This window comes from Lepidothrix coronata, unplaced genomic scaffold (assembly GCF_001604755.1).
Source record: "Lepidothrix coronata isolate B3197 unplaced genomic scaffold, Lepidothrix_coronata-1.0 Scaffold99, whole genome shotgun sequence".
NCBI classification, from domain to species: domain Eukaryota; kingdom Metazoa; phylum Chordata; class Aves; order Passeriformes; family Pipridae; genus Lepidothrix; species Lepidothrix coronata.
The window spans coordinates 884,657-896,895 of record NW_016690279.1 but is presented as its reverse complement, the minus strand read 5'-3'; positions in this window follow the sequence as shown (position 1 = coordinate 896,895).

The following is a 12,239-nucleotide window of genomic DNA, read 5'->3' as shown; positions in this document are numbered from 1 at the left end:
CTGGTAAAGTCTTAAATTTTCTTGGTAATGATGTTTTAGAGGCATATGGAGGGGAGGAATCAGTGAAGTCACCCAGAATACAGATTTATATCTATTAAGTCTCATAGCTGCAGTGAGTATTAGCAGTAAAAATTATTTTCTTGGCTGTGCCTTAAATCACACTCCAGGAAGTACTTATGATACCTGGACTACAGCAAGAAGATTGATGTTAAAATCTCAGTACCTTGTATCAAGGAGATATTCCGACCCCTGATCATGGAACTATGGAAAAAAATCTAGATCTGAAATACAGTAGGAAAAAAGAAAGGTTTCCAAAAGCAATGAATGTTGGTTTAAGTCTGCTCCCACAGATATCAACAGAAGCCATGTCCCGAGCAAGGGACAAAATCTTGCCTTTTCCCAGATGTGAGAAGTTTTAAGTCCTCAGTGAGGTATGTGTGTGTGTATGTATATATATACACATACATACATATACTCAGAGGGTAATTGATGTTTCAGGTTTAACTTCTTTTTTTAAAAAGTCACTCTTTGCAGCACTCGTGAACACACAGATGTTGAGGCCCACTTTGGAAGCCAGGCTCTGGCAGCATCATGCCCCAGTCCATGGGCAAAGCCCTGGGAGCCCCCTTACAAATCCCAGCTCAAGGACAAGGTGTTGCAGTGCTCCCCTGGGAGCACAAGGACTGCAGGGTTGAGGTGCACTATTGTCTCAAACACATAGAGAGGGATGTAGAAAAATCCTCTCCTTTTTTACTAATTCATGCAGGCAGCTCATTTCACTTCTTAGACAAGAATTAATGGAATTAATGGGTTGCTACAAATTCCTTATTACTGGAAAGCTGATGCTTTCACTGTCTCTGCTCGACACAGGCACAGAGCAGCATTGGAAGGGAAAAGCCCATGTCACTTCCTTTGGCTCTCTCATGGCCTGGGAGAGACTCAGTTTTGAGATAACCAAGAGCTCTTAAGTTAACTCTGGACAGGCATGAGCCCTGTCCCTGCCCAGAGGGACTGCAGGAGGAGCCAGAAATCCCAGATGGAGGCACATGGGAGGTGTGTACCTGGCTGGCCCTAGTCCCGCCCTGGGTCACAACCTCATTTTTCTTCTGAGCATCTCAACCAGTGCTACTGGACACCTCCATTTGCTGTGAATTTAAAAATAACCCAAAATAACCTGTTTGGGTTCCAAGGCTCTAGCACACAACACAACAAACCCTCAGCAGCATTAACCCCTCAAGGACTCAGCCAACACTCCTCCACCTCTTCTCCACTGAGGGAATCATTCACCTCAAAATCCAGCCAGTTGATGCCTTCCACAGTGTACCAAGGCAGCCATCAAATGTGTCACCAAAAACACCCATGATCAGACATCACATCAGTGTCAATCAACCCACACAGGGCATCACTAACAGAAAAATAACTCTTAGTTGTTGTCCTGTACAGCATCCCCCTTTCCCAGATATCCATGCAGGGTGACAGTCCCTTCCCTTCAGCAGCAGTGGCAAGCACAGCCACTACCAGGCTGTGGCTCAGCGAGTCCCCAGCAAACCTGGCAGGACCATAAAGGAAAGTGCTCAGGTCTTGGCAGACCTGGTTAAACTTGTTCAACCTGAATACTCCACTTCAGCCTAAGCCTGAGCATACCCACAGCACCACTAGAGACAGGTCCCTGACTCCTGGCACCAAGCCTGTGAGAAACAGGCACTGTTTTCATCAGTGCACTCAGCAGCATTGCCAGAGTTGTTTCGGTAGAGATTTTAACTCTCTACAGGGCCACCAGGCTGTTGTCCACACTGTGACAGACCTGTCATAGCAAGAGGAGAAAGCAAAGCTACAGCAGCTCTCTGGCTTTTCCTCTTCCTTCTTACTTCCCTTAGTCACCCCCAGGGCTCAGCCTGGCCAGGCGCAACTATGACACGCAAAGGTTCTGAGAGTGAGGGTCAACAGCCCCAGGAGCAGGAGAAGCAAATAATCACACAGGGGACTGCATGCTACATGTTTTCAGCCAGCTGAGAGAGAGGGAAACTGTCAGTTCTGATGCCGGCAAATCATGATGAGACGCTTCCCTTTCCTTCTTCTCTTCGGAGCTTTTCTCTGAGGAGGTACAGTAGGAAACGTTGTCTGAGAGCCTCCTCTCAGTTCAAGAGTTAGGATAACTGTGGCTTAGACGTACCTGCAGCTTTCTTTACTGTTTACTGTATGAAAACATCTCCTCTATCTAGAGTGAACCTCCTTCAAGCAAAGCAGAGGGAGTCTGTGACCACTGCAGGGGTTCTGCAAGGAGCTCTGCCAGAGACTCCTGCCCTGCAAAAGCCCCATTCCAATCCCACCTTCAGCAGCCACCCATCCCACAAAGCTTTAGCCAAGCAGGGATTTGAGCCAGGGGTCTAACAGGAGTTAGAGGACTCCTTGGGAGAACCTGGGATGGGATGTCACCAACATTACTCCAGTACAGAAATAAAAGTAACAAGTCACAGAGAAACAGTACCTGTTTTGGAGATAGCCTGTTTCCCACCTGTCTAATAGCAGCCATCAGCAAATGCAAGCCAAGAGACACAGAATTTCTGAAATCACACAGCTGAGAATAAAACCCCTGTGAGATAAAGCTGATTCCCACCTGGACATTCTCCACACTCATTATCCCCATCCTCCTGAGCTCATCTCCTGCCTACTCACCCCCCACCCACACACTGAGCCCACCACCAAGCACTCAAACCCACTCACCCAGCACAGGCACAGCTGGGCAGAATCCCTTTTATTCTGCAAGGATTAGAAATGCTCCAACCAAATGTAATTACTGCAGTAATGTGTCAAGCAAAGTGGAGGTGGTGAATAGTTCATGCTGTCTTATTTAGTGGTAGGTGATTAGTTAAGTTGTAGGGTTGTTTTTTCTTTTTCTTTCTTAATCTTTCACTCTTCTGTAAAAAATTCAATTTGCCTTAAGGCAGCATTGAGAGCTGATACCGACCTAATCCCTCAGCAGCTCAGACCTGACCTGCTGCAAATTCCCACCTCTATCACAAAACCACATTCCTCTCCCTGACAACACAATGGCCCCTGGATCCTTTTACCTTCAGACCCTGCCTAAAACCTGTGCTGCAGAACACATTATGTAATAGTGAATCAAAAGTCAAATCTGAGCCAGCAGATGAAAATGTGTTTTGCTTGTTTGGCAGCCCTGAAAAAGCAGCGTTAAATATTTTCTACAGTTCTTTCTTTGAAGGCTTGCAGGCTTTCCTTCCCCTCTCTTCCCTGCTAGGGTCTTAATCTTTCTGCTCAGCAAACATTAATTCTCTTTTGTCCTGCTAATGTTAAAATTAACACGTCTGTTCATCGCTCTTCCTCCCTTCCCCATACACCTAATTGACCATTATCGCTAATAATGTCAGCAGAGATCTGGGGGGAGCGGATACTTAACACCAAAGTACTCCTGGGGAAGGCTCAGGGAGAAACTACAGGCAGAAATAAGCACTTATTTCTTCTTTCAGCCCCGTAGAAACAGAGAGCTTGACATACGCTCTCCTCTCTCTACATTCAGAAGTTTAAGCAAATAATTTGAAGGTCATATTCTTGAGCACAAGCTGTTTCAACACCCTCTCCATGGCACTCGATTGCATTCTCCTAAAAGTGAAACACAAGTGTACTAGTGGCCTTTTCCTCCTGAGAGATGGACACGTGGGTGTCAGTGTGCAGCTACACAGAAGGAAAAAGTATAAATGTATTGATGTTGCACCAAAAATTTGGGGTAGTGGCTCAGAGCTCGGAAGCAAACCAGCAATGTGCGAACAAGGCTATGGCACATCGTGTCAGGGTATGGATAAAACACATTCCAGCTGTGTAACTGCTCCTGCTGAAGTCATTAGTGCTGGATTTCCACCAGGAGAAGATAAATGCTCCCAGGCTCGAGGACTTGATAGCAGAAAATGAGCTGTAAGGAAGATAAAGGGATGAGGTGTCATGGCTGGGATTGTGAACCCTGTGGGATTCACCAGGGTGTTGCAGGGACAGCAGGGACAGCTACATGGGCTGCTTCACTCAGGGAAGGGCTGGCAGGGACAGTCACCCTACTTTGTACAAGTCCAAATGATAAAGATACACCAGAGCACCTTTCCAGAGCATCCCCCACACTGGTGTCCTTGACACTGATACACAGGTATGTAGGGGTGGGTGAAAATCACAGAAACACGGAATGGTTCATGTTGGAAGGGACCTTAAAGATCATCCAGTTCTACCGCCCTGCCATGGGCAGGGACACCTTCCCCCAGACCAGGTTGCTCAAAGCCCCATCCAACTGGTCTTGAACACTTCCAGGGATTGGACAGCCACAGCTTCTCTGGGCAACTTGTTCTACTGCCTCACCCACCTGATCAGGGAAGAATTTCTTTCTTATATCTAATCTAAGTCTACCTCTTTCAGTCTGAAATGCCTCTATGTGGTCAGGCTCCCAGGTTTCAAAAGCCTTTGCTGAACTGGTGCATGTGCACTAGTTATGAGCCTCTCTGAAAAGAGTCACCAAGGGTCTGGGCATGACAGGAGGGTCATTGCTACTTCTCTACACACTTTCTGCTTCCCAAAATGGCTGGGGAACGTAGTTTAACCAAAAATGGGAGAGTACTGAGAAACAGAGCATGTCTTCTGGAGAGCTCTGACAACCAAAGGCTTTCCATTCTGTTTTCCATGAAATGTTGCTGAGAGGAAAAGGGACAACTCAGGAAAATCCCACTGCTCTACCTGCGCCTTATCTGCAGCCGGGTTTGGGCCGTGATAATTTTCTTCAGTTTTCTTCACAGCCTGTTTTTGATTTGTGTTGGAAACAGTGCTGATAACACAGAGGTGCTTTAGTTACTGCTAAATAGGACTTGCACTGTGTCAAGGACTTTTCCATTCCACACCCCACCCCATCAGTCAGCAGGCGGTGGGGAAGGGACACAGGGGGGAGAGCTGATCCCAACTGACCCCAGGGATATCCCAGACCATATGGCATCATGGTCAGCACCATATTGGAGTGATGCCATTTGTCTTCCCAAGTCACTGTTACATGTGATGGAGCTCTGCTGTTCTGGGGATGGCTGAGCACCTGCCTGAACATGGGAAGTCGGGAATTAGTTCCTTGTTTTCTTTACTCATATGCATGGCTTTTGCTTTCCCTATGAACTGTCTTTATCTCAACCACAAGTTTCCTCACTTTTCTCTCAGCCATCACACTAGGGGAGTGAGCAAGTGGCTCCACAGGGGGCTAAGATGTTGGCTGGAATTAAACTACACTACCAGGGAAGGGGGATGCTGCAGGCATGAAATGAAGCTCCCTAGAATTTTCTCTCCACATTTCAAGCAAGGCATTTTGCATTTTATATTCTGCATCGATCCCATCTAATGCCTTAAACTTCTTTCCAAGAGCTAAATTATTTAAAAAATCTTCCCATTTAGTAATTCAAGGAAACTCTCTTTTCTCTGGAGAAATTATTCTATCGTTATGTTCACTAAGGAAGAAATTAAACATGATCATATTAATTATGGCTCGTCACTTAACATAAAACTATAATCAAATGGCTTTTATGTCTAAACAGTCGTGGTAGTAGTACTAGGAAATTATGGCATTAAAGGTTTGCACTTAAGTTCAAAATGTTTAAATCATACATCTCAGGATGTGATATAACCACAGTGAGGGAGGTACAACCTTTCTATTTTCAAGTAGAAACATGAAGGAACAAATCACTTTCAAAATAAACATACTTTTGCTTTCATTTCAAAGAGGTTCTTAGGATGGCTAAATAAGAAATATATTTATAATAATATAAAATACTAGTTACTTTTTTGCCTAGATTTAAGCCATGGTGCCTTCTTTAGAAAGGAAGGGGCAGACGAGTTGATCATCTTCTGACAAAGCCTGTGAAAGAAATATATGCCAAGGACATGAAGTCTGCAAAGCTGGAGCAACAGAATTTGCCACTTCTGGCAGGACTTGACTCGCTGGATTTCTATCAGCCTGGTGGGGACTGCTGGTGTCTGTATCTCCAAAGAAGTCAGCCTCAGACTTGAGGGCTGATTTCCTGAGCCAGAAAGCCCAGGAGCATTTCTGTCTGCATTTCAGGAAAACATTTCCTTCAATTCAGGAGCCAGAGCTGCTGAACCACCCACCCAGAAGGAAAAAAATAGGAAACGGTCAGTTATGGCTGCTCGGAATGAGGTTCCTTCTGTCAGAAATACCAAATGGCTATTTTGGGGTTCAAAAATCACAAAAAACCAGTGGGGCCTGGGGGTTAATTTTTTTTATATTGTTTTCTTGATATCCAATCCACTTCTTGCATAATCAGGACATTCCCACCTGAACCAGTTCCACTTCCCATGTGGTTCTGTAGCTTAGTCCCTGCTGCCAAAGGGTTATTGGAGAGCACTTGAAAGTTAAAGTCCTTCTTGAAACAGTGACCATCCACTTAAGCCTTTCACATAAAGCCCAGAGCTTGAGATAACACCTCTCTCTGAGCCTGGCTTCCCAGATTGTGAGAGTGTACTCTAATACCTCATAAAATCATTTGTTGCTGATACTGTTTATAAAACTGCCATCTAAGCTCCTAAATCTACAATTAAAGATTTCCAGGCTCTCTGTAAGACATACAGCACAAGTGCTTCTGCCTGTTTAAAATCCCAGCATGTAAAACAGCTGAGGGGGTTGAAGGTGATATAAAGTTATAAAGTGCATTTTGAGTTGGGTTAACATGCTCAAGGGGTTTATGGCTCCAGGGAATTGTCATCTTTGCTGCCTGGGGGATCTGTTGTGTTCTGAAAAACAATATTCATTGAGATTTCTTAAATGCATTCAAGAGACTGGGCTCAGGGGGAACTACAAATATAAATTATTCCCTCCATTTTTACATCATTATAAAAGTTGTTTTCTTTCCATACCCAGACAAGTGGATCTGGGCAGTGAGGGGCAGAAACATCCTCCTGTGAACAGGAACTATAGCAAAAGGTATGGATGTGTAAGTTTTACAGCACAGTGGGAAGTCAAGCCCACAGGAGCTGGGGAATCATCCCTTCCAGCCCCAATTCAGCAGCCAGTGCAGCCCCAGGATGCTGTGGAGAGGAGACCTGTGCAAAGCTCCCCTAGATCACACCTGTTGGATATCTCCCAGCTCTTCCAGGCATGAATCTGCAGCCTGAACCCAGTACAAAAGCTCTGTATTGTCCTAGTTTTTCTCTCCCTAGAAAAACATGACAAATTCCTGTAAATGCCCAATTCGTTGGATCTTCTCCACCCTCTGCCACCCCACCAGCCGAGATCAGCCATGTTTGCTGCTGACCTGGGACACTGCTGTGGCCAAGGAGGACAGATGCCAGGCACAAATCATCAGCCTGGGAACAGCCCAGAATAGCATGTGACTAATTTGTCTCCCCCACTCCCCCCACTCCTGCCACCACAGCAGGACACCAGCCTTCCTTCCCTGGCTGGATGTGCCTGCGGGCAGCCCTGGCTCAACCTTTCCCATTGCCAGTCCAGGGGACACTCCTGGGGCTGAATATCAAAGACCTCCTGCAAATGTCAGCCAAAGAGCATAAATAAAACCTAAGGAGAAGTCACAGCAGTTCCCACAACAAGAAGCTACCAGTGGTTAACAAAGGACAAAAGCAAATAACTGAGCCCCCAGTTCCTTCCATCGGCACCACCCTGGAGCAGGAGGCTGTCCATCGCTGCTGGAATCAAAGCCTTCCTCTCCATTGTTTCCCCAGCAGCAAAGACAGCCTGTGACCCTCTGCCACTGCAGAGCTGGATGAAAGCAATCCAGGGCCCCACACAACGGGACCCAGGGCTCCTGCAGCTGCTGTGTCTGCCCCATGGAGCTGCAGCAAAGCCCCTCTCCTGAAGCAGCAGGCAGAGACAGGCTCGCTGTGTCCTGTCCCAGCCCTTCCCTGCTGGAGCACAGCTGCTTTGCTGCAGGCTCAGGAACATCCACAGCCCAGCACAGCTCCTCCAAAGAGATGTTCACAATCCAATGAAGTGTTGCTACTCCAAAATCCTTGTCCTCGCAGATACCTTAACCTGTCCTTTCAACACACGTAAGAGGGCCGAGTCCTGTGATGGATCCCATGTAGCGACTCCAGGAGCATTGCGTTTCCATGCTTCCCTGGCTATGTAGCACTAACCAGCTGGAACTATTTACCATCCTCTCCCTGTTTAACACACATTTCTCACTGCTCCTATTCTTATACTCCTCCCTCAACAACTCCTGGAGGTCACTTCCAGAACCAGGCTGGAGAAACCTTTGATCCAATACAGCTTTATGTTTATTAAGGGAAATTAATGACTGAGTCTGGATGAAAACTATTCTCACTTAATCACCTTTATGTTGTCTTGTCTATATGAAGAGTTTGGCCACATGACAACAGTGGTGCCAACAGCCCACTGGTGTCCCCATCTACCTCTGCAAGGCTGCAAATCTCCTCTGCATCATCCACACCACCAGGAACTTGTTCCAACACAGACTCCATCAATGGCAATAATTACAATAAGGCCCAAGGAGAAAGTAGCTATTGAATAAGGAATTAAATCTCCATTTACCTTTACCAGCAAAAGCAAGGTTTACCATGCATGGACTGTCTTTAGGGGAGATTCATAACCTAAATGGGGCTTTTCATGAGAAATCCACTTAGTATTCCTCTAAAATGCCAGGGGGGTGAAATCCCCCACTCCTTCATCTCATTAAGGATGAAAGAATGCCAGGTATGTGGCAGGAATCTGGGGTGAGAGGAGTGGGGTATATTTTAGTCAAGCTGTAGAGTGGAAAAAATAAACTGATCTGAGGATGAGGATATGAAATGTATTTCCCAGAGCGGAGAAGCAATGCCAGCCAGCAATGCCATCATGGTAATGCACATGCTTAAGCCAAGGGACACGAAACTAAGTTCAAAGGTGACAAAAAAACCCCCAACCCTGCCACATTTAGAAATCAAAGGTGCTTTTCCTAAAACCAGACAAGCTATGCAAGATGTTGTGCAAGAAGCTCTCTAACAGGTCAAACCCAGCGCTGGCAGCTGGCATCGACCCTGTGACAGCCCTCCTGCTGCACACAGTGGAACCCCAGGGACATGTCATTGTGGATATGTCCAGGAAAACAGTCTGGGACCTTCTTAGGGCATTTTGCCTCTGGAGCACCGACAGTGTTTAGCTGATGGCTTCTGGATCAGGTGGATTTATCTAAGTGCAGCAGATGAAATGCTGGAAGGCCGCTGGTGCTCAATGTGAGAGGGATGACAGGGAGGTCACTCCCAAGGAGAAGGGGCCTGTGTGCCCCAGGGGACTTCTGATCATTCTAGCATCACCTGAGTTATTTGTAAAATTGTGTGAAGGAGCCCTGTGAAGCCCCCAAAGCAGAGCAGGAAGAGCAGACCAATAGAACTGTTTCTTACCTGGATGCAGTTGGGTTGCTGTTCAAACACAGAAACAAGTGTCAGTGAGGCAGATCAGTTTTATCTATTACCATTCTCCTTTGAAGAGGGCAACAATGCCGCAAAGAACACAATCTCTGCATTAAAACCCTTATTGGAAAGATAAGACTACCCAAAAATTGTTTGCACAGACTGAACTTTCTTCCAAGCAAGCTCAGACAAGGCAGCCAGTCCCCAGCCTCTCATGCTTGTACAGGACAGGGAGTGAAAGGAGCCTGAAGAACTCTTGGCAAATCATGCTCAGAGTTTGAGCCATTTAAAACTCAGTTTTGTTGAAGCTGCTGCTCAGGGACCAGCTCGCTCTCTGCACAGAGCAGTGGGAGTGAGCACTGGGAATCAGCACAGCTGCTCTGTGCCTGACGTACCCAACTGGGGTGGAAATCCCACCATATGACTCTGGGGATAATGTTAAATCCATTACAGCATTCTCCCCTCCCCTGCTCATCCCACACAGGCTTCAAAACTTGTGGTTTATGACTGGCTGCTAGAGGATCATTGCAGGCTGTCTCCAGAGGGATAATCCTAAATTTTAAGTGACAGTTCATGGGCATCTTCTCTTTTTTCTGAAATGCTGTCTTACATCACATTAAGTATTTCAGAGATTAATAACTGGAGCAGAGAGTTCTAATCTTGGTGTCCTAGCAGAGATTTAGCAAAGAACGGCTCGTGTTTGAAGTTACTGTGGCACAGGAAACATAAGAAGCCTTGAAGCCTAAAAGCGAGGCTTGTCAGCAGCTCAAACAGAAATCTGGGACGTGGAACACGTGATGGATGTTGAGTCTCCTGGGCTCCTCACTGACGTCGTGTTTCCACCCGGAGCAGGTCTTAGGGACCCTGTGAAAGGTGGGACCCAGTTTGAGCTCTCTTTTAAATAGACCAAACTCACCACTCCTGTTAAATTGCAACTTGTACTTTTTGTATTCTTTGACCTGAATTAGGTGATAACTGAATTGTATAATATGGCTACAGTTGTTTTGAACTTAATATACTGAGGACCAAATGGGAACCACTTGACCATCTCAGGACTGGCAATTGCACTTGGTCAGCTTGTGGGACACCTACCAGGATAAACACAGCACAGATTCCACGGCTGCTGGCACAGCAGCTCACTCAAAAGCAGCCCTACAATCACTTGGCAAAGGCCCTCACAGCATCACTTCAAGTTTCCTGTCCACAGAAGCATTATTTTTCCTCCTAGTGCTCCTCACACAACCAGAAGTCCCATTAAAAAGGAGCCAAGCAGGTGCCTATTCCCTGCTCCCCTCTCAGGTGGCAGAAGCCAATGCACAGAAGACACAGTCCAAACCCTTTCAGTTTTGGAGAGCCCTGTGCCAGTTAGTTGAACAAATTCTTCTGCACATGGGTATGAGAAAACCTTGCCACAAGTGTCACAGTGATGAAGCTCCAGAAGAACTCCACCAATATCATAAAAAATAACACCTTTGTGCCCTCCTGCAATCAGTACCACACACTCCTTCCACTTGAATAGTGCCAATGCTCATGTAGTACCACAGCCAAATCATTACCAGGGAACTGAACTTAAATGGTAAAATTAATCCCATTCTGCAATGTTCACACTTTTCATGATGTTACCCCAAGCAACTGAATGCCCACTAGCACACTCAGAACAGCCTGTGACCATGATCATGTCATCCAACTTCATTACTTTCTTCAGCTATTGCGGAGATAAAGTAAAAAATGAACAGCTAATATTCAGGAGATCATAAAATTATGCTTCCTTAAATCTGTTTAAGCAGCTGCTCTGGCATCTCTGTACAGAATTAAACAGCTCTACTTTGAATTAATGCAAGAGAAATGTCTGGCTCAATTTAGCCAAACATTTAGAAGTCACATAATCATCCACTACGGATGCCCTTTCAGGCTTTCACCCTGTAACAGTTTTATGTACAAGACACATCTATTTGGTAGCCAACACCAAGTATCAGAACAGATTTCCATACCTTGAGTAGCCACTCTGCCTAAAGTAGCTAAAGATGTGTCAGAAAGGGGTCAAATAGCAATGGGACATCATTTACTCCACTCCAGGTCACTGAAACTGAGATCCGAAAAGACATGTTGGGGTGTAACTTTGCCCTGTTTCAGCACAGCACAGTTTTTCCACATTCTTTACAACCCATAGAATTCCCTTAATGGTCCTGAAAACTGCCTCCAGGCAGCCAGGGATAGGATTAATAGTCCAAACCTGAGATCACCTGGAGGCACAGAGCTGCCTTGCCCTCCTGTCCTGCCCAACAGCCTGTTAGGAAAAGGCCAGAGGCCCACCAAGACCTGTGTCCCACCTGAGTGACCAGTGCTGGGTGCCACAGGAGCTGTATGAGAGCAGGTCTGCAACAACCCCTCCCTCACATGCTCTCTTGAAGAACACGCACTACAGCACCTCAATGCACAGGTGAGACCTCAGTGTTTGACCACAGACTTCTGGGTAATACTTTTGGAATTCAAAAATGTGCATATTGCATCCTGTGGCAACAACTTCAGCATCAACAAGCACCTGATGTCCTTTGCTTTGAATCTGCCAGGTGACAACTTATCTTGATGCTCTGCAGCCCTTAAGGACAGTAAATCATCACGTCTACACCTTTTTATACCAGTGATACGATCTGGTTATTTTCCCTATAGTCTTACCTTTTCCAGCTTTTGCCAAAGGGATGGAGTTTCCTCAGGTTTCAGTTCAACATTAAGTATTGACTATTCTTTTGGGAATGCAACTGCAAGTTGTTCAGTGCAACAACTGAATCCTCAGTCAAATTTAAGCTGGAATACATTGTACACCA